A 21,896-nucleotide genomic window follows, 5' to 3' on the forward strand; every position below is an offset into this window, starting at 1 on the left:
AATAAGGAAAAACTTTGGTGGTGTAATACTCTTGGTGTTGGCATCTTGGATAGCTTAGTCAATATAAGCGGCATAATCTTCATGGATTGTTGTTAAGACTCAACGAGGGATGAAAATCCACATATGCTTTGAATGTGCTCGACAAGAGCTTTCTACCACAACTCTCAAGTATGGCATGAGCTTGGCACGATTCGAAGACGGCACAATTAAGATCTATTAGGTTGACCTCCAAGATATTGCGGTACTCCCTAAAGGCAAAGACATAACCATTTAGGAACATGCTTTGTGGGAATTTGATAAGGAAACTATGTAAACATAACAAATAAGCCAAACATCATTCCAAAGATCAAGGGTTTGAATCTATTCAGGATGCATAGGGATAAGCTCGAAACAGTATTTCCTTCAGGATAGCGGAAAAACATCTTTTATGCCAATTCAGTGGCAGTATGTAAGCCTAATTTTGCACTTGTCAACAAATCAACAACAAAGGAGATGTTATGCCTTGTGCAATACGCTAAGCACAATAAAGCGCTAATTGAACTTAGATATGGAACTTCGGATTCCAAAACCTCTCAAGGGTCTCATTTGCATCTAACGTATGAATGATCATGGATATAAGCAACATTTCTTGGTGTAGTTCGACAGGTGGACCAGAATACTATCAAAATAATGCTTGAACTTCAGATCAACATACACACGAGTTTTTCCAAGATCATCTCAAATTCCAACTTCAGGTACAAGAGACAATTTTCTCATGCTCCTTCAGAGTTTTAAAGAAAATTATATCATCGACATAACATGCAACTCTAACAAATTCAAAATACTTCTTAAAAACACGCAAGTGCATATTATATTTACATATTCATGGTTAATCAAATAATAAGGCTAACAAATTCGGAATACTTCCCGATCCTAACTCTCACATACATATAAATATACACAGACACACATATCTATCTATCTATCTATCTATCTATCTATCTATCTATCTATCTATTATTAAAACTTTGATCCCGATCTGTTTATCTATTTATTATTTTATTATACTTTTGATCGCGATCTATTTAGATAACGTGAAGAGTGAAGACGCATCAAACAGAGAGAGAAAGATGGCCAGTTCAAGCTTGTATATTCAAATCTCTGCATTTGCCTTGTTTACAAGCCTTCTGGATATCACAACCCAAGCTAGCCATGGCGACCGTGGCCTTCCAAATAAGCATACACCTGCAGTACCCCTTTTCGTATTCGGGGATTCCATATTTGATGCTGGAAACAACAACTACTTCAGCACTGTTTTTCAGGGAAACTATTGGCCATATGGTGAAACCTACAAAAAGGGCCATCCTACTGGTAGAATTTCTGATGGTCGTATAATTCCAGATTTTATTGGTAAGATGTAGAAGATCACAAGTATATATGATATGAATCTAATTTTATTTTATCTGAGTATTCAAACTTGCCATAGATTTTATTGGTAAGATGTAGAAGATCAAAAGTATATATCATATGAATCTAATTTGATTTTATAAATATAGTCTCGTTCTCTTGGTCACTAACCGAGCAAGAATTTACGGTCACCTATTTTTATCACCATACGTTCCTTGATCGTCCGGAGACAAGAATTGCTATTGGATATGGATAACTTAATTGAATGTCAATTATTGTTTTTTATATGTTGCAGCTGAGTATGCAAAGTTGCCATCGATTCCACCGTACCTAGAGCCAGGCAATGAGGAATTTAAGTACGGTGTCAACTTTGCATCTGCAGGATCTGGTGCTTTGATTGAAACTCGCCAAGGCTTGGTATGTGATTTGTGATTGTGTATGAACTTCCTAATTGTTCTTTTGGTCAAAGATTCTCCACAAACTTTGACGCATCTTTATTTAGAGTCGTAACCAAGGACTTAGTTAATTCATGATTATAGGGGTTTTTTTTTGGGTTTTTGTCTTTTGGATAAAAAGACAAATTTCAGTTACTAAATTGCAACAGTACATTAAACATGTGTGGGCCTGATTTTTGGTTGGATTGGATAAAAAATCTGAAAATATGAGTATACCCCTTGAAATTTAATTTTGTTTAACTAAAACCCATCATGATAAATTTCTCTAACAAAAACCTAATGACTATGCTCCAACTAAGCAATATCCATAATTAAGTTTGACTTGGCAAAATTTGTATTTTTTGGATGTCTAAATTACCCCTAATAACACTTACTTTGGGTCTCTCATTTATTATCTACATTTATTTTACATTATTTCATTCAATTAAATGTCTTCAAGTACCTTATGAGGTTTGGAAAAAAATTTAAATGTCATGATTCCTATGTATTTAATAACAAAAATTTACATGATCCCAATCTTCCTTATATAGTTGTTTTCACATGATGCTAACAGGTAAATTAGTATATCCTACGAATATGAAAAAGTAATTTTATTCAAAATTATCAATATTTTAAATATAATAACAATATAAATTACCTACATAGTAAATGATTTTGCACAACATGTATATAATAACAATATAAATTTCTAGTAAATTATGTAATGATACATGCAAAATAATTTACCTACAAAATAAATAAATATTTTTTATTCAAAATTAATTAAAGACCAATATTGCGCAAAAAAAAAAAAAAAAAAAAAAATTTACCTACAAAGTAAAAGAATATCGATTGATTGCACACTCTGTCACATCCCGGGCCGGGGCGGAACCACTTCCCGGGCCCGACTCCACTACCGTAGCACGATATTGTCCGCTTTGGGCTTACCATTCCCTCACGGTTTTGTTTTTGGGAACTCACGAGCAACTTCCCAGTGGGTCACCCATCATGGGATTGCTCTAGCCCCCTTCTCGCTTAACTTCGGAGTTCCTACGGAACCCGAAGCCAGTGAGCTCCCAAAAGGCCTCGTGCTAGGTAAGGATTGGAATATACATTTAAGGATCACTCCCCTGGGCGATGTGGGATGTCACAATCCACCCCCTTAGGGGCCCGACGTCCTCGTCGGCACATTCGCGACCAGGGTTAGGCTCTGATACCAATTGTCACATCCCGGGCCGGGGCGGAACCACTTCTCGGGCCCGACTCCACTACCGTAGCACGATATTGTCCGCTTTGGGCTTACCATTCCCTCACGGTTTTGTTTTTGGGAACTCACGAGCAACTTCCCAGTGGGTCACCCATCATGGGATTGCTCTAACCCCCTTCTCGCTTAACTTCGGAGTTCCTACGGAACCCGAAGCCAGTGAGCTCCCAAAAGGCCTCATGCTAGGTAAGGATTGGAATATACATTTAAGGATCACTCCCCTGGGCGATGTGAGATGTCACACACTCTATATAATAATAACAAAATGTGGCTATTATATATGTAATATCACGTGAAAAAGAATTTAACTACAAAATAAATAAATTTTTTTAGCCAATTGATTCAAAATTAATTAATTACATATTATTTTACATAAAAAAATATAGATAAATTATTTGTACATGTATATATAATTTTAACAAAACGTGCCTAATACATACATGCAAAATAATTTACCTACAATGATTGTCAAACAAATAAAAGAAATGAAACATATGATGATAAGATAAGTATAAAGTAGATAATTTTATAATAATAAGGCTCTTGTTTCCCACAATTATGGTGGATAATTAAATTCATTAACGTAATTAAAATGTTCTGGCACAATTGTAAATAGTTTGAAAATAATAAGTATTTATTTGTTTACATGGCAATGTACTTCAAATTTGGGTTTTATTTGGATGTTTAAAATGAGATAGATTTTTGTTAAGAAAATAAGTGTTGCATAGACTTATATCCAAAGTACCCGATAAAAAATACACCAAAAATTTTCGAAAATGCATATCATTTTAAGTTTCGGAATTCATAAACTTACGTAGAATTCGGTATCTTTATAATCGAGTTATTTAGGGATTTCAAAATTATGGGAGTTGTATGATTCATGTAACATCCCACATCGTCCAGGGGAGTGATCCTTATATGTATATTCTCATCTCTACCTAACACGAGGCCTTTTGGGAGCTCACTGGCTTCGGGTTTCGTAGGAACTCCGAAGTTAAGCGAGAAGAGGGCTAGAGCAATCCCATGATGGGTGACCCACTGGGAAGTTGCTCATGAGTTCCCAAAAAACAAAACCATGAGGGAATGGTAAGCCCAAAACGGACAATATCGTGCTATGGTGGTGGAGCGGGCCCGGGAAGTGATCCGCCCCGGGCCGGGATGTGATAATTTGGTATCAGAGCCTAACCCTGGCCGTGGTGTGCCGACGAGGACGTCGAGCTCCTAAGAGGGGTGGATTGTAACATCCCACATCACCCAGGGGAGTGATCCTTATATATATATATTCTCATCTCTACCTAACACGAGGCTTTTTGGGAGCTCACTGGCTTCAAGTTCCGTAGGAACTCCGAAGTTAAGCGAGAAAGGGGCTAGAGCAATCCCATGATGGGTGACCCACTGGGAAGTTGCTCGTGAGTTCCCAAATAACAAAACCGTGAGGGAATGGTAAGCCCAAAGCGGACAATATCGTGCTACGATGGTGGAGCGGGCCTAGGAAGTGATTCGTCCCGGACCGGGATGTGACAATTCATCTACATCAAGATTAAAAAAAAAAATGTCATGTCTATGCTCTCTACATATATAAAATTTTATAGTTATCAAATTCTCATTTTTTGTATGTAATATTATAATCAAGGGAGTAGATGAAAAAAAAAAATAGTTACATATTTGAGTACACTGCATTACAAATCCAAAGTCAATGAGAACATAGTTTTTTTTGGTCGATCAATAAGAACATAGTTAAGTGCATGTAATAGAGTTTTGCAAGTTTTGAAATTTCAGACCGAATTCAGAATATGAAATACATTCCAATTTCTATCCAATTTTTTTTAGATTTTGGAGAATAATTCGTCTCATAATCAGTCAAAATCTGATATTTCTATCCAAGTTGCACCACTATTTGAATTGGATAGTTATTTACTGCAAATATCATATTTCAGGGGAGAGATCTTCATTGTCAACTATCATATTTCAAGAACGTTGGGAAGTCGTTGAGGCAGAAACTAGGGGATGAAGAAGCCAAATCTCTACTGTCCCGAGCTGTCTACGTGTCCAACATCGGAAGCAACGATTACCTTTTCCCTTTCGATACAGATTCCAGCATGCTGCGATCCTGCTCCCGTGAGGAATTTGTTGGCCTGGTGATCGGCAACATAACTTCAGTGATTAAAGTACATTAATTCTTCTTACCACTCCCCGAAAAAAGTTGCATTATCTATATAATAAGAGCTTCATAGGGCATTCCGATGCACTACAACAAAAACGGTATAGTATATCTCTTGAACATCGTAAACTTTAAATGGATGATAACGTATTTTGTTTTTGCTACAATGTAGTAGGATTCCCCTTAAAAAGGAGGTCTTACACACACACACACATATTTATATATTTATATATATGCATATATGGTACTAATAAATGTAAATTTCGATGTGGTAGGAGATATATAACGAAGGAGGATGAAATTTTGGGTTTATGAACCTTTACCCTCTTGCATGTATTCCGTACGGAAGAGCACTTGAAGCTGGACCAAATAATGGCTGCCATGAAGAACTTGCAACATACGTGGAACTACACAATAAAGTATTTTATAAACTTTTACCGAAAAAAAAAAAGTATTTTATAAACTCTTGGAAAAGCTAGAGAGTGAACTCAAGGGATTCAGATACTCACTTTCCGATTTTCACAAGTTTATTACACAAAGAATAGATCACCCTTCTGAATACGGTACGTTTTCGACTTTCTTAATCCCTTGTTGTTATTTGTTCTAATTAAAAATAATTTTTTATCAAACGATATTATCTACACTAAGATCTACTCTAACTCTTGGAGTAAAGCTCAAATTTTAGGTTTTCAACTTACCCCAACTTGCTCCAACCCTTGGGCACATTTAGCCCAGGATTCCCCTTGGTTTATACCATCTCCAACCCTAGCCTATAATCTATTTTTCGCCTTCTATTCCCCACCCCCCCCCCCCCCCAAAAAAAAACCCCAAAAAAAAAAAAAATCCAACCCAATCCAAGCTTAAAATTGGACCTAAAATCTAAAACCTAAAACAAATCAAATTTAGCCCAGGATTAGTGGGGTTGGCCCACCATATATGTATATTTTATTTAGTTTTATATTTATAAATTCATTGAATCCAACAATTAAAAATCTAATTTGATGAAATGCAACGGTAAAAATAAATAAATAAATAAATAACAGTCCAAAATTTAAATCTAACGGCTAAAGTAATTAAAAAAATCTTTTATTTGTTTCATATTTTTTCATAGTGTTTAACGAGTTTCATGGTGTCAGTTAGTGATTTTTCAGTATTTGTCGCAATTTAAATATTTTTAGGTTAAAATGTTCATAAAATTAAATTAGGATAGTCTACATAATTTTTTTTCTTTTAAAAAATTTACTTTAAGAAAAAAATTAGTCTAAATTCATTCTTTAATAATTTGGAGCTAAAATTTTAGGCCAGAAAAATTAGAGTAGAAAAGTTGTTTCTGGATTAAAATCTAGATTTTCTAGGCTAAAATTTTTAGGTTTTAGTGGGGCTTGCCCACCATATATATATATATATTACCAAATGGGGCGGAACTAACAACAGCAGGCGGCAAAGCCGTCCATAGTATTTAAAGTGCAGGAGGCAAAGCCGTCCATAGTATTTAAAGTGCGGAAGTAAAACATATAAAAACAGAGTAGCATATCAAAATAATGAATTATAATGAATTAAATGTAATGATGCAAATAATGCAAATATATTTTGAAAATAAGTTTTATTGAAAACTTACTGCAATGCAGATTACAAACAGATGTTGCCTAATGGCAGATGAAACAAGTAAACAAAGTGGAGCTCGCAGGCATCCTGAATAATATATGTATTATAAGTGTTTGGAAATATTCTCCGTTCTATTGAATACGCAGAGAGTGTTTAAAAAACTGTGTCCTTCCTCTGAAGCTGAGTTCTTCTTTTATAGAGGAAGGAGAATGATTGAAGCTTGCAAATTAGACCCGAGAATCCCGCTGTCCTCTGAAGAAGGCTGGCAAAGCTGTGTAATCACGTTTGTTTCTTCTTCAAAAGTTGAATGAATAGTGAATATGCTTTGATTCTTTTACAAAAGTTAAATGAATAGTGACTTTTTTGTTTTTCACTATTGATGAATAGTGACTTTTGTTTTTCACTATTGATGAATAATGACCTTGACTTGTCTTTGCGGAAGAAATGAGAACAGCTACTGCTGATGATGCTGTTTGGCTGACACAATCACATGGGCAAAAATTCAGTTCAATAGTCGAACGGATCTTGTGCGTCTTGAAGGTCCACTTGATCAGCCCAATTGGTGAGAGGCTGAGACCCTGCATCAGAAGCATCAGAGTCCGAACCTGAACCTTTTCTTTTTTGTAGCATTGCCGCTTCAGCAATGAGCTGTTGAGCCAAGTCCAGAAGCTGGGAGGACTTATCAGATTTCTCCTTTTTCTTTGAGCTGGAGAACTTAGAAGGTTTTCCTTTGAGGGAAGATGACGGACTAATATCTGATAGGGATTGAATTGGCTCCTGGATTTTTAACAACTCAGGAAATTGCTGTTGAACTGGGAAAGCTTGTGAGGACGAAGTTGAAACTTTGATTGGCAGTGCCTGAGAAGATGCCTGGGGAAATTCCATTTTTATAAGATCAATAATTTTTTGGTGATTGAATTTATCCCACCATTTTACCCATCGGGTTCTGTAAATACCACCAGTGTCTACTTCAAAGTTCCATTTGAGAATCCATGGGATCTTATACTTGGCCATGAGCAGTGAAAAAATAGTAACTCTGTTGTCGAAACGACTTCTGTCAAAACTGGCCTGTAATCTATTCCTGATTGCTTACCTAGCGTTGCTCTCGAGTAGTCATCTTCAACGGTTGATACACTTCCAGAGAAGGGACCACTCCTGCACAGATTGAACAAAGAAACAGATAAAAGGGATAAGCTCAGACCTTCGGGGGAGACCAAAAGAACCATCCTGCTGCCCAGTTCAAGAAGTAGCACAAAGGAAAATCAACGATGGGCAGAAACCAGTTCAAGAGTAAGCCTGTGGAATCACCAAGATAAAGCCTCAATGCAATTATCAAGGAGAAGATGGAATTTACACTCTATAACCAGATTTGCGTCCCTAAACTCTTCTCTTTGTTAATCATATTATGCCATGTTTAGTATGTTTAAGTGCTTTTTGTGTATTTACTTATGCTTTGTGTGAATCTATGCTTAAAACATTGAGGACAATGTTTGATTTAAGTGTGGGGGGGGTAACTAAGTATATTTGATACAAATTCGTTGGATTTTATCACCTATCACTTCACATGTTGTTTCTCACTGTTTTAAAAACTGTTTTAGTGTGTTTTGTCTTAAAAATTCGAAAATCCCATAAAAATTTGAAAAATTGTTTTGAAAAACCCAAAAAGAGTTGTTTTTGTGTGTGTGTTTGTGTCTTAGGGTACCTTCCAACACAATGATGAGGATTTGGTTTGTAATTGCATGACTGTTAAAGAGAATTATAAACATAGAGAAAAGTTTGATTTACTCTTGGTATATGCTTGGTTATGGTTATAATGTATGACTTCACATGCAATCATAAAAGAAAATTTAGTTTTTGTAACATGCCTGAAGGAAGGAACTCAAACAAATGCTACAACCCTGAGAGACTTGAGCCTATAACGTTCTTTGGAGAGTATAATCTGTGATTTCTTGTTTTCTAAAATCGTTGCATGATCTCATTATTCTTTGCTTGGTTACTGCTTAGAAGGCGTTTCATCATATAGTTCCAAATGCTAGAACTCATGCCCATTTCATTCAAAGCATGTTATTGATTTGCATAACATATATCAAGATGAAGTTGTATAGTTGCCACCATAGCCAAATAGCCTCGCTTCCCATATTTCGTATATGTTGTAAGTTTTACCCCCGTTGAGCCATGTTAACCCATGTTCTTTGTTAACCCACTTTATCTTCGCCTAACCTAGAATATGACCGTCCTTACCCTTGTTCTTAAAAGATAGTGAGTATGACTTAATTGAATTCCTTTTGAGTTACATTATGAAAGAAAATAAGTGTGGGGGAGAGAATGTTTAAGTGTTTTTGTTTTGGAGATTCAAAAAAAAAAAAAAAAAAAAAAAAAAAAAAAAAAAAAAAAAAGAGAAAAGAATAAGTGATTGAAGAAAGGTTCCAAAACACCAATTCTGGGCGTAAATTGTCTAAATTCTCCCTTTTTGTTCAAAAGTTGAGTTTTCATTCAAAAGTGAATTCTAAGTTGATTCAAATGCTTTGCTCACTATTTCTTTAAGAACCTTTGTTTTCCATATCCCTTCTTTGTTATCCACATACCCCAAGCCCCGTTACAACCCTTGACTTCTATCTTGAGTGTTGTGTATTTCAATTTGTGGAGTTTGAACTTGGTATGAGCTTATGGTGTCACTGGTTCTCGCGTCTAAGTAGTAGCATTCCATTCATGAGATCATATCTAAACTTGATTATTAACTCCAGAATTTGCGTTCTTTGTGATACATATATGTGAGTGTCGTTTTCATGTTTACATCAATCTTCTCACATATGACTAGATTAGGGTGTGTAGTTAGAGAATCTGAGTAAAAATTGAGTGCATATCTTGAAAGAAAGTGAGCAAATTCTCTAAGGCATGTTACTACATTCAAAACATGGTTTTAAATGCTTAATTGTGAACTAGTATATGGTAACTATGATTAAGAATGTACTTAAGTGTGAAGATGACTAAAATCTGTGAGAATGATGATTTTTAACATGTCATGTGCATTGGAAATCCCTAAGACGGTTGTTGGAAGGTTTAGGTTGTGTTTTACGTGTTTAGTGTCGTTTTGTTTATTTGTTTTTATTCTGTTTTGCTCGAGGACTAGCAAAAGCTAAGTGTGGGGGTATTTGATAGGAGCATATTCATGCGACTTAAATGGCTTGTTCTCGTGCATTTACGTTATGTTTCTCTCGTTATTTTAGTCCTTTATGTTTCTTTTGTGTGTTTTCAGGTTCTAAGGGCCTAGGGAGCAAGAAAGTGCATTTTGAGGCCATTTGGAGCATTTTTGGGCATGGATTGGATAGCTTATCCATGGAGCCAAGAAGATGGACGAATTTGAAGGCCTTGTATGCACTTGAAGACACAAAACAATGGCCCTAACCCAATTACATTCACCTTGCCTTGGGCTTAACACATTATGCCATACAAACCAACCTATTTTAGGCTCATTCTATGTACTTAAACCCTAGCCCTTTAAACTAGTTCATTTATCACTTATCAAACCATTCACTTATCACTCACCACATATCATTCACTTATCACTTAACATATCATTCATTTATTTCACTTCCATACTCCTCTTAATTCCACATGCATTCTCACACATGCACATCATTCACTCACATTTCCACCATTCATTCTTTATTCCTTTCCAAACATCTCACATGCATTTCTTCATTATTTCCTAACCCTACATGCATTATTTATTGCATCTTCACATGCATTCACACACACTTCACACATTCAAACCGTGAGCTCCCATTCCTATATGCCATTTTCAGATTTCCACCCACTAACCTAGTCATCAACACATGCACTTCCACCTTTCATCCACAATGATTCATGATTCATTCACTTTGCATCCTTTAATTCAATCACATATTTTCCCATTGTATAATACATCCACATGCATCTTTAACCAACAAACATTACAATCACATGCATTCACACACCATCTTTCCTTTTACAAAATACATTGCCGTGCCTTCCCTTCACAATTTCAGCTTTCCTCCTTTTAATTCCACATGCATTCACTTCATCATTACACCACCACTCATTCTTTAAATCCACATGCACATTCAATCATTCATTCAAGCCCCCTTGTGCCATGTTTCACCCTTTGTTCCCACCTATCACATGCATCATCATCAAACAAACTCTAATTGCCGTGGGTTCCCTTTGCTCCCCTTGTGCAATTCCAGTTTTCACATGTGTCCTAGCTGTTTTTCCATCATTCCTCCACACAAATGCTTAAACAAACAGCCATATGTTCCCTCCATTACCCCTATAAATACCCTAGCATTCATTCATTCACTCCCCATTCAATTAGCATCTCATTTCATACACAACACACCACAAACACTTCCATTCCTTCCCTAGCCGTGAGTTTCTTTCCATTTTGCATCTTTTCTTCCATCTCCAACCACTTCCCATCCCTCCAAAACACTTCACATAATCCCCAAAGCTCACCTTAGACCTTGTGCTACAACAACGAGGAAGAGAAGAGTGCCTAAACGTTCATACAATTCAAGTTAGAGTTGTTGGAATGTTTGGGTGTTTCTTTGATTTCAAAGTTTAAATTCAATTCTCTTTGTTTTGTACGTATAAGGATTGGAAGAGAAGAGTGCCTAAACGTTCATACAATTCACGTTTGAGTTGTTGGAATGTTTAGGGGTTTCTTTGATTTCAAACTTATGAGGAACTAAACCCCCTTTAGCTAGGGGGTGATTCAAAACTATGTTTATATTTGCAATATGAATTGATTAACTTTCGTTGGAATTTCATAAGTTGTGGATTCAATTTGTTTAACCGTTTGATTGATAATTTATTTATGAATGTTTATTAAGAATGCGCGCTTAATTTTCATGCATGAATATGACGCTAGAATATAAGTGAATTTCATCTAATCGTTATGAACTTATATTCACAAGTAGTGGAGGTTGCTTATAAACAATCGCGTTAAACGAATTCTTGGCATAAGTTTCATGCGTATTCCATAGTAACGAATGCATCGTCAATGTTTATGATTTCCGTTGAACTTAATGATCTTTGTTGAATGTCTCTATCATGCGTATTCCATAGTTAGGGATTTTGATTAAGAATAATTTGGTTGTAATGCGTTTTCCATTCAATCCAACGAATCTAGGGAAATCTGAAAGTTAATTTAAGCGGACCTAATTAACTTGGAGCATTGAGTTTCACAACTTATCGAAAGACCAACTGAGAATCAATTTTGTATGCAAGTGTAACATGTGTGGAGAAGAACCCCTTGGCTATTCCATCATCCATATTTTTATCACATTCATATTTACATTTTGCCTTTAATTATATTCTGTCTTTTTAATTTAATATCGTCCAACCACAATTCCCCCCCCTATTTTGTTAAGTCTTAATCATTCGTATATGTTTTATTTTTGTATCTTTAAGCTTTTGGAGTCATAAATAAATGCAAATTCATCTAAATCAAGTTCTAGCTTCTATTTGAGTCAATTTGATTGTTTTAGACAATTTGAGTTTTTCAAAGCCATTCTGAGTCATAGTAGTCTTGTTAAGAGTATTTTAATTTAGTTTTTATGTTTTTAAGTCAATTTAGAAGGTTTTAGCAAGCCCTCCTAATCCCCGGTCTAGAACGATCCCTCACTTATCCATTCTACTACAATTGTCAAACGAGGGTTTAATTTGAGTGTCAAGTAATTCTCGCATCACTAATACATAATACAATAGATAATATCTCTTTTTTAAGAGTACTATAATTAGCTTGAGCAGAATTCCAAACTCCTGAATGGAAACGAACAATTTGTTCAGGAGCTTCGGAAGAAATTTTTTGTTTAAGGATACCTTTATAACCGATTTCAGATGCGTCGGTTTCGACTATTTTGAGAGAGCCGGGAGTTGGAATGCCAAGGTAAGGCAAAGTCTTGACATGATTTTTGATCTGTTTGACAATGGAAGTATGATTTTGTGACCATGATGGAGGATTTTCCTTGAGACGATCAAACAAGGGCTTACATTGTTGACGTAGATGAGGATAAAATTCTGAAACATAATTGAGAGATCCAAGGAATCTTTGAAGCTGGGTTTTATCAATAATTTGTTCTGGAAATTTATCAGCAAACTGGATGACTCGATCTATTGGTTGAATGGTAGACCTGTAAATATGGTAACCTAAAAATCTAACTTTAGTTTGAAATAACTTAATCTTAGATGCCGAAACAACTAACCTATTGGACCTAATGATCCTAACAAATGCATGCAAATGCTTCCAATGCTCATCTATTGATTTTGAGAAAATTAATACATCATCAATATAAACAATCGAAAAATGGCTGTATTGATTAAAAATTTCATTCATGATATTTTGAAATTCACTTGGTGCATTTTTCAAGCCGAAAGGCATTACATTCCACTCGTAATGTCCGAAAGGAGTTACAAAAGCAGTTTTGTATTTATCAGATTCATGAATTTGAATTTGCCAAAAGCCTGATTTCATATCAAATTTAGAAAAAACAGTTGCCTGAGAAAGTCTTTTTATCAAATCTCTTTTGTTAGGAATTGGATATCGGATCCATTCTAAAACATCATTCAAAGGTTTGTAGTTGATAACCAGTCGTAGAGCGCCGCGTTCTAATTCTGCGTTTTTCTGGACATAAAAAGCAGGGCAAGACTATGGAGATTTGCTTCTACGGATAATTCCTTTTTCTAAAAGTTGATTAATTTCAGTTTTACAAAACTCTAAAACTTCTTGATTCATTTGAATCGGTCGTGCTTTTGTGGGGATTTTTGACTCAATAAAATCTTTAACATAAGGTAGTTTAACAATATGTTGTTTTCTATGCCAAAAAGCATTTGGAAGATCGGAACAAATTTCTTTAGTAAGCTTATTAGAAAACTGGTGAATAGAATCTAATAAAGATTTGTTTGTTAATTGTTCTTCAATTCTTTTGTGAAGAATTTATTCCTGTAAAAAAGCAATTTGTTGGGATTTTGCAGTAATCTGGTTGAGAGTTTTTGAAACACTATCTTTTTGAAGTTGTTTTAACTTTTTAAGATCTGTTTCGATGCAAAATTCAAAAGTAATTTTTTGGCCAAAAACCTTGGTAGAAATACAGTTATAATAAACTTTGAAAGGATAAATTAATGTAATGAAAGGGAGTTCCAAAATGACTGGATCAGAAATATTCTTGATCAAAACAAATGGAGTTTTAAAACAAACATTTTGTTGACAAACGTGAGCTTTGGGAATTTCATAGTTTAATTTCATTGGGGATTGATTTGCAGCGCTAAGTGTTTCCGTAGACTTGTAAAAATATTTAGTAGGTATTAACCCTTCTTGAATGCAATTTAAATCTGCACCTGAATCAATTAAAGCGATGATTTCTAAATGAAAATCTTCGATTACTATCGTAACTTTAGAATACCATTTTCGAATTCTTATTTTGTCTAAAAGACTTAAAACAAGTTCTTTTGAAGAAGAAGATTTAGCTGAGTGAGCGTCGGAATCGGAATTTGAGGAAGAATCATCTTGTTTTTGGACGAGCTCTTGCGTACGTACTCTACTGAGTTGTGAACGAATTTCGGTATTTTCGGATTTTAAAAACTTAATTTCTGATTTAATTTGATTAATCTCTTTTTGTAAATCTTTGATGGTTAAATCATTTTTTGGTTTATTAAACCGTTCCAAAGTGGTGCTGAGAGAAATCTTTTGAGAAGAAGATTGACTAGTGTCAGGTTCATTAGAAGAAATCAAATTTTTGAGTTTTTTCAAATAAAAAGATTTTAAATCAGGGTCATCGACTTTACTAATTAATTCCATTAAAAACTCTTCTTGTTCTTCTTGCTTGTTAATCACTGAAATTTTATTACAACAAGTGTCCGTACACCCAAACTTAATGTTTGGCGAGGAGACGTCGCTAGAACTGCTAGAGTCGGAGACGAAAAAATTGGGATTTTTATCAGATTGACTAGAGTCGGTATTTCTAATTTCTAAAGCCTGAATAAGTTGAACTTTCTCTTCTTCAGTGATTTTTAGTTGGTTAATAACCTTTTTAACCTTGCAATCATTTGCAGAATGACCAAATTTACCACACTTGTAACATTTTCCCTTTTTATTTTGAAAATCCTTTTTAGACTTTCGAAAATGTTTTTTGTTTGAAGATGGTTTTTCATAAAATTTATTTGTTTGAAAAGATTTGTTGGAAGATCTTTTGTTTTTATAAAATCTGGATTGATATTTAGAAAACTTGCTGGTTTGTTGGGTTTTTTTCTTTTTACTCGAATGAGCGATTGGAGGTAAACCATATTGTTCACAAAATGTTCCAAGTTCGTATTTAGCAATAGATTTATCTTTATGAACTTGTTTTGAAATCTTCATGTCGATACACATTTTCAATCCTTCCTTTTGAATAACATTAACTATGTTACCATAAGTAAGGGTATGATAAGGTATGACACCTTCTTCATTTACTAAAACATTTCGAATTTTGTGAGCAAAAAGATTTGGTAAACCATTGATAAATTTTTCTTTCCAAAAAGGTTGATTACTATCTTCCCGAAGCATAACTCTGGATATGAAACATCTTTATACCATCTGAAATCACTTAAGGTTGGACACCTTAAATTACTCAGTTGGTCGTGAATACGCGTAGTAACGTTGCTGGGTGTTCCTATAAAATGTTCTATAATCGTATAAAGTAAAGTATTTACTCCGTCGGGTATTCCGTGTCTTATCGTTTCGTCAAAAATGGGAAATCCTTCCTCATCTTTTTTTACCGCAAAGCGTATTTCATCTCTGGACTGAGAAGTTAAGTGCTTCTCCCACCAAGAATGAAGCATTCCAGTGAAACCAGTGACGAGAAGATCAACAATTTGTGTTTGTGTAAAATTGTGATTTGAAATGTAGCTATTAGCAACCATGGACATGTGTTGAAGTTTGTTCAAAAGTTCTTGTTCTGACAATCCATCTATATTCCATTCATAGAGTTTGTCAACTGAAACCGAAAATTGATTTTGGATATTTCGTTCTTCAAATTGTAGGTCAGGAGGAGTTGGCCTGGGATACCAGTTTTTTGTAAGAGAAGTGGAGTTGACCGAATGAGTACGAATACGTTTTAAATCAAAAGTTGGTTGAAGATTAATGTTTTGAAAAATATTTTCAATATTTTGAATAGCAGAACTAGTTTCCGTGTCCTGAGAAGAATCTGGATCAGAAGTGTTTTCTTCTTCGACAGAAACATCATTGTTTTGCAAAACATTAACAACTTTTTTTTTTTTTGAGCTCAGTGAGCATATGATCAATTTTTTGTAAAGTAGTCATAGATTTTAAAGCAGTGGAACTTGAAGAAGTATCAGTGAAATTTACTAAGGGTTTTTCTTTTTGAGAAGATTTTGGTTGAGACAATTTGTCAATTTTGGTTTCAATTTTGTCTAACTGTTTTCCAATAGTATGAAGACTTTGGTTTGTAAAATTATTCTGTTCAATGACAGGTTTAAAACCAGAATCTTCTTTTGGAATTTTGAAAGGGGTTGCTGGAATGTTGGTATTACCGGTGGAAATCAAAATAGTTTCTTTGGGAGGATGACTGGAAGAAATCAAAGTTTTGTCTTCCTTAACCCAATTTTCTTTGGTAACAACCGTAACTTTATTTTTAGTTTCATAATGTTTTTCAATAAAATCAAAGAAAGATATTTCAAATTGGTATTGTTCTACAAAAGCTTTCCATTCGGCATATATGGCTAGCTTTTCTTTATCACAATACTTTTTTCTAAAAATATTTCTTCTGGGAATATTTTCCTCAGAAGCGATGTCTGCTTTAAGTTTCCTCCATCGGATTTTATGTGGTTTGTTTAAAACAAGTAATTGGTGATTCACCGATGTTGTTTCAAAATCAGAAGCAGTTGGAGAAGTGGGTTCTTCTTGGTTTGGAGGATGATAAATAGAATGTGCAACTTGTGAAGAAGTGTCGACAGACTTTAATTTGAGCAAATCATTGGTTAAATCTTGTTGTGCAGCTTCTTGCTCTTTTAACTTTTTGTTTACTAAAGATTTAATCAAATCTTGATCTCGATCCAGTCTATCGGTTGACGTGGATCCAGAAAAAGACTGTCTGCTAGGAGTAAAAGATTTATGTGAATGTACTGATTCACAAGATTTTCTTGCTGGTCTATCAAAATTGATTTTTACAGTGCCGTCAAAATATTGTTCAATGTTGTCAAGATTAACAAGACTGTTTTGGACGGAAACCGGCTTACTTTCATTAATTAAACACCAATGTGAGGGGAGACTGATGTCTGACCACCTAATGGTTCTTGGTACTCTTATGTTTGCGCTTTCTTGGGTTGTTTGGATTAAAAGAGTGTGGTCGCGAGGACTTTTGTTCAAAGCTTGAAAATTCATGTTTGTGCCAGTGACTTTGTAATAAATTCTAAAAATAAGTGCCAAAGGTTGTGTTCCTTCCAGGACTTGGTACCCGGAGGTTTTGATATTAAGAGTAAGAGCTTTTAAAACATGTGGATCTGAAAGACTTATTGTGAGATCGGGAAAGCAATCAAAATGGATAGGTCCGTTGTAAAGACTAGATTCGATCATTCCTAGTATACTATTGTTGAAATCAGTAAATCGAGCGTTGCGTAAACATAAAAGGATGGAAGTGTTAAGTCCTTTTCGCGTTAACGGTTTAACTGCAATTTGAACTAAACTAATATGAAGATAGTTATGACCATTTTTGCGATGCGCTTTGATTTGTTCTGGAGAAAATAATTGACAAGTCTCATGTTCTTTGCTAAGAGCATAAGTCTTCTCAACTGTTTTGACGTGATGTTCGGATTTAAAAGAGGTCAAAGACCATTTTTTCTTGTAAATATTTTGGGTTGAAATTTTTGGAATGTTCCAGTCAGAAAAATCAATATTTTCGTCTGTTTGAAAATCCAGTTTTTGTTCTTCATTGACAATGTCAGGTATAGTTCCTAAGTTGGATCTAGAGCTAGTGCTGGCTATTGAATTAGATCTAAATAATCTACTCATGATATGCACAAAACAAGTATACTATATGCAAGACTTAAAATATTCACCTTCCTCGTATGTCTAGACTCTTCCCCAGCTCATGTGCTCCGCTCATGCCTCTTCTGGGACTTATTGTTTAGACCACGTCTTACTGTTTGGCTGGAAGAAAGAAGAACTGAGGACCGACGATTAAGAAATGCAGATAAGATACAAGTATGTGAGTAGCAATGAACAGATTAGATAGATGCTAATGCAATTACCAACCACTTGGCTCTGATATATATATATATATATATATATATATATATAGATACCAAATGGGGCGGAACTAACAACAGGCGGCAAAGCCGGCCATGGAATATAAAGTGTGGAAGTAAAACATAAAATACCAACAGGCGGCATAGCCGTCCATAGAATTTAAAGTGCGGAAATAAAACATATAAAAACAGAGTAGCATATCAAAATAATGAATTAAACGTAGTGATGCAAATATATTTGGAAAATAAGTTTTATTGAAAACTTACTGCAATGCAGATAACAAACAGGTATTGCCTAATGGCAGATGAAACAAGTAAACAAAGAGATGAAGCTCGCAGGCATCCTGGATAATATGTATTACAAGTGTTTGGAAAATAATCTCAGAGAGATGTTGCTGAACTGAATTGTTCTTGAGTTAAAAACTTATATGTTTCTTCTGAAGATGAATCCTCGTTATATAGAGCGAGGATACTGAATGAGACTTGACCAAATGATCAGGGAATCCCGCTGTCTGCTAAAGCTGGGTGAAAGAATAGTGAAGATGCTTTGATTCTTTTACAAAAGTTAAATGAATAGTGACTTTTTGTTTTTCACTATTGTGAATAGTGACCTTTTTGTTTTCACTATTGTGAATAGTGACCTTTTTGTTTTTCACTATTGAAGAATAATGCTTTGTCTTTTGCGGAAGAGATGAAAACAGCTACTGCTGATGATGTTGCTGGGCTGACACAATCACATGGGCAAATATTGTGTCTCAGATATCAAATGGGTCCTGGGCATCTTGAAAATCTGCTTGATCAGCCCATTTGGCGGGAAGCTGAGACGAGACATCAGAATTATCTGAATCTGAGTCTGAACCTTTTTTCTTTTGTAGCAATGATGCTTCCGCCATTAGCAGCTGAGCCATATCCAGCAGTTGGGTAGTTTTTTCTTTCTTTGAACTGGAGGACTTGGCTGACTTGGAAATTCCTTTGAGAGAGGAAGATGGACTAATGTCTGATAAGGACTGAACTGGTTCCTGAACTTTTGGTAATTCAGGAAATTGCTGATTTTCTGGCAAAGCCTGTGAGGACGAAGTTGAAGCTCTGATTGGTAGTGCCTGAGAAGATGCCTGGGGAAATTCCACTTTTACAAGATCAATAATTTTTTGGTGGTTGAATTTATCCCACCATTTTACCCATCGGGTTCTGTAAAGACCACTAGTGTCCACTTCAAAGTTCCATTTGAGAATCTATGGGATCTTGTACTTGGCCATGAGCAGTGAAAAAATAGTAACTCTGTTGTCGAAACGACTTCTGTCAAAACTGGGCTGGAAGTTGTTTGTGAGAACATGACGAAGGTCATCTGGAATGATAGAAGAGTTTGGGCCATGGGAAGCCCACCAATCTGGAAACCATGCAGGAAACCGCAATCTGAAATTTTTATCAAAGGTTATGAACCATGAATGACTAAAATCTTCTGTTTGGTGGAGAAAAATGTTGGTCCATGCTTGGATATAATCATAGTAATTGTAATGATTGTTTGGGATGAGAACATGCTGAGTATGAAGGGGTTTTGTGTGATAAAGGGGAATTCCCCATTCGAGTTCGGTAAGGAATTTTCCAATATGGAGAGAATGGTACAATATTTTGTTTTGATGAGAGGTGCTGTAAATGGGCTTAATAGCAATGCTTTCTGTCTCAGAGAGAATGGTCTGGTAGTATTTGAGGCTTTTGTATGATTCTGTTGGGAGATAATGAAAATTTGGAGGAATGAGTAATTTAGCAATGCGTTCTGGAGGTTGGTTTTTGTCGATATGAAGAGGAATGCTAAAAAGCTTTTCAGAATGAGGGTTCTGGACATATGGTGATGTTTTAGCATAGCTAGGTGTTTTTGATTGTGAAGGTGCTGGAGAACGAACTGAAGAGTAGGGATCATAAGGGGTGGCTAAGGCCGTTTGGTAATTTGGTCGGATATTTCCTACTGTTGAACCTAAGGGAGTAAATCTGTTTGTAATGGCGAGGGCCGATGAAGAGTCGGGAATAGACTCTTGTTTTACTGGTGCTGGGGTTTGGGTAAGGGTGGCTGGGAGCCTTCGTTGCTGAGTGGGATTAGTACCCATTCTTCCCCTGCAAAAATTCTCTGGTTAGAAAATCTGGTATGCAATTCTGGCTGCCTTTAATGTATTCAATATCAAAATCAAAAATACTTAATATGGCTTGCCAGCGTGCAAAAATCAAAAATACTTAATATATATATATATATATTTCAGATGATATATATATATATATATATTTATTTATAAATTCATTGAATCGAACGGCTAAAATCTAAATGATCAAATCCAATGGTAAAAAAAAGATCTAATGGTCCAAATTTAAATCTAACGGCTAAAGTAATTAAAATTTTTATTTTATGGGTTTCATATTATTTCATAGTTTTCCACGAGTTTTATGGTGTCGGTTTAGTGATTTTTCAATATTTAAAAGAATCTAAATATTTTTAGGTTAAAATGTTCGTAAAATTAAATTAGGATAATCTACAATTTTTTTTAACTGTTACTTTAAGGAAAAAAATTGTCCTAAATTCATTCTTTAATAATTTCAGGCTAAAAATTTAACCCAAAATGGTTGGAGGAGAAAAACTATTTTTGGGTTAAAACCCAAATTTTCTGGGTTAAAAATTTTAGATTTTAACCCAAGGGTTAGAGATGGTCTAAGGGGTGGGGGTGGTTAAGCCTCACAATATGTTAACAATAATGTGGTTCAAATTCGTCTTTGGTAATAAATGAACCTATACCTCTCACTTACAAATGAAGAGAAACACCACTAGTCGTAGTACTAAGTGATAAAAATTTTCTCTTATATAGTACATTGTTGTTAAGAATATGGATGGTTTTGAGCCTGTTAATTGATCGAAACTATCCATATTCTCAAACTAGAGTAAAATAATCTCAAGCTGGATTGAAATTAAGTTCGTCGTCTACCTAAAAAAATCAATCTTGAGATGAAACTTTCATGAAAAGGCAACTTACTTACTGATTAGAATGTAATTATTTCTATAATTTTCTACATTACTCAATCAGAACTCGGAAATGAATAATCACTTCCCCACCTCTTTTTTTTTTTTTTTTTTTTTTTTTTTGATATTGTTGGCAAAGGTTTCAAGGAAGGGAAGGTGGCATGTTGCGGCAGTGGTCCATATCGAGGAGTTTATAGTTGTGGAGGAAGGAGAGGTGTCAAAGAGTACGATTTGTGTGACAATGTTAGTGAACATCTCTTCTTTGACTCTGCTCATCCAACTGAAATGGCCTACGAGCAGTTTGCCAAACTCTTTTGGAGTGGAACTCCCGATTTCACTGCGCCTTACAATTTGAAAGCGCTATTGAATCCAATCAAGATTTAAGTAAAGATAGTTCAACCGAAATATTCGTTGATGAAGCGATACATTCTGAATTGTAGTTTATTAATCGTTTGAAATTATTTTTATAAGAAGTACTTCTGCTCGTAAAGGGATTTTATTACAAGTCAGTTGTGCTTGTAATGGTCATAATTTGTAATGTATTTTCTATGAGCTGCTTGATATACTCGAGAAATTGGTTTGTGAAACCTTAAGACATCAAAATTGATTGCTAGCTTTCTATATTAGAGATTAGAGATTTTTTTAATTCTGTTTTGTTTCTAATTTTTTTGACAAAAGTATCCTTGCTATTTTGATTGCATTATTTTCAGTTAGTCGTAGATTTTTTTTGTTTCAAGGGTGTTTTTGTCTAAAACTTTTTTGTGA

General features: G+C 34.9%; 1 pseudogene; it reads left to right on the top strand.

Moving 5' to 3' along the window:
* The first annotated feature begins 1,109 nt into the window (after nucleotides 1-1,109).
* On the top strand, nucleotides 1,110-21,813 carry LOC103948463 (annotated as a pseudogene).
* The last annotated feature ends 83 nt before the right edge of the window (nucleotides 21,814-21,896 follow it).

This window comes from the organism of the source record quoted next, unplaced genomic scaffold, assembly GCF_019419815.1.
Source record: "Pyrus x bretschneideri cultivar Hongxiangsu unplaced genomic scaffold, Pyrus_bretschneideri_v1 Contig4, whole genome shotgun sequence".
NCBI lineage: Eukaryota > Viridiplantae > Streptophyta > Magnoliopsida > Rosales > Rosaceae > Pyrus > Pyrus x bretschneideri.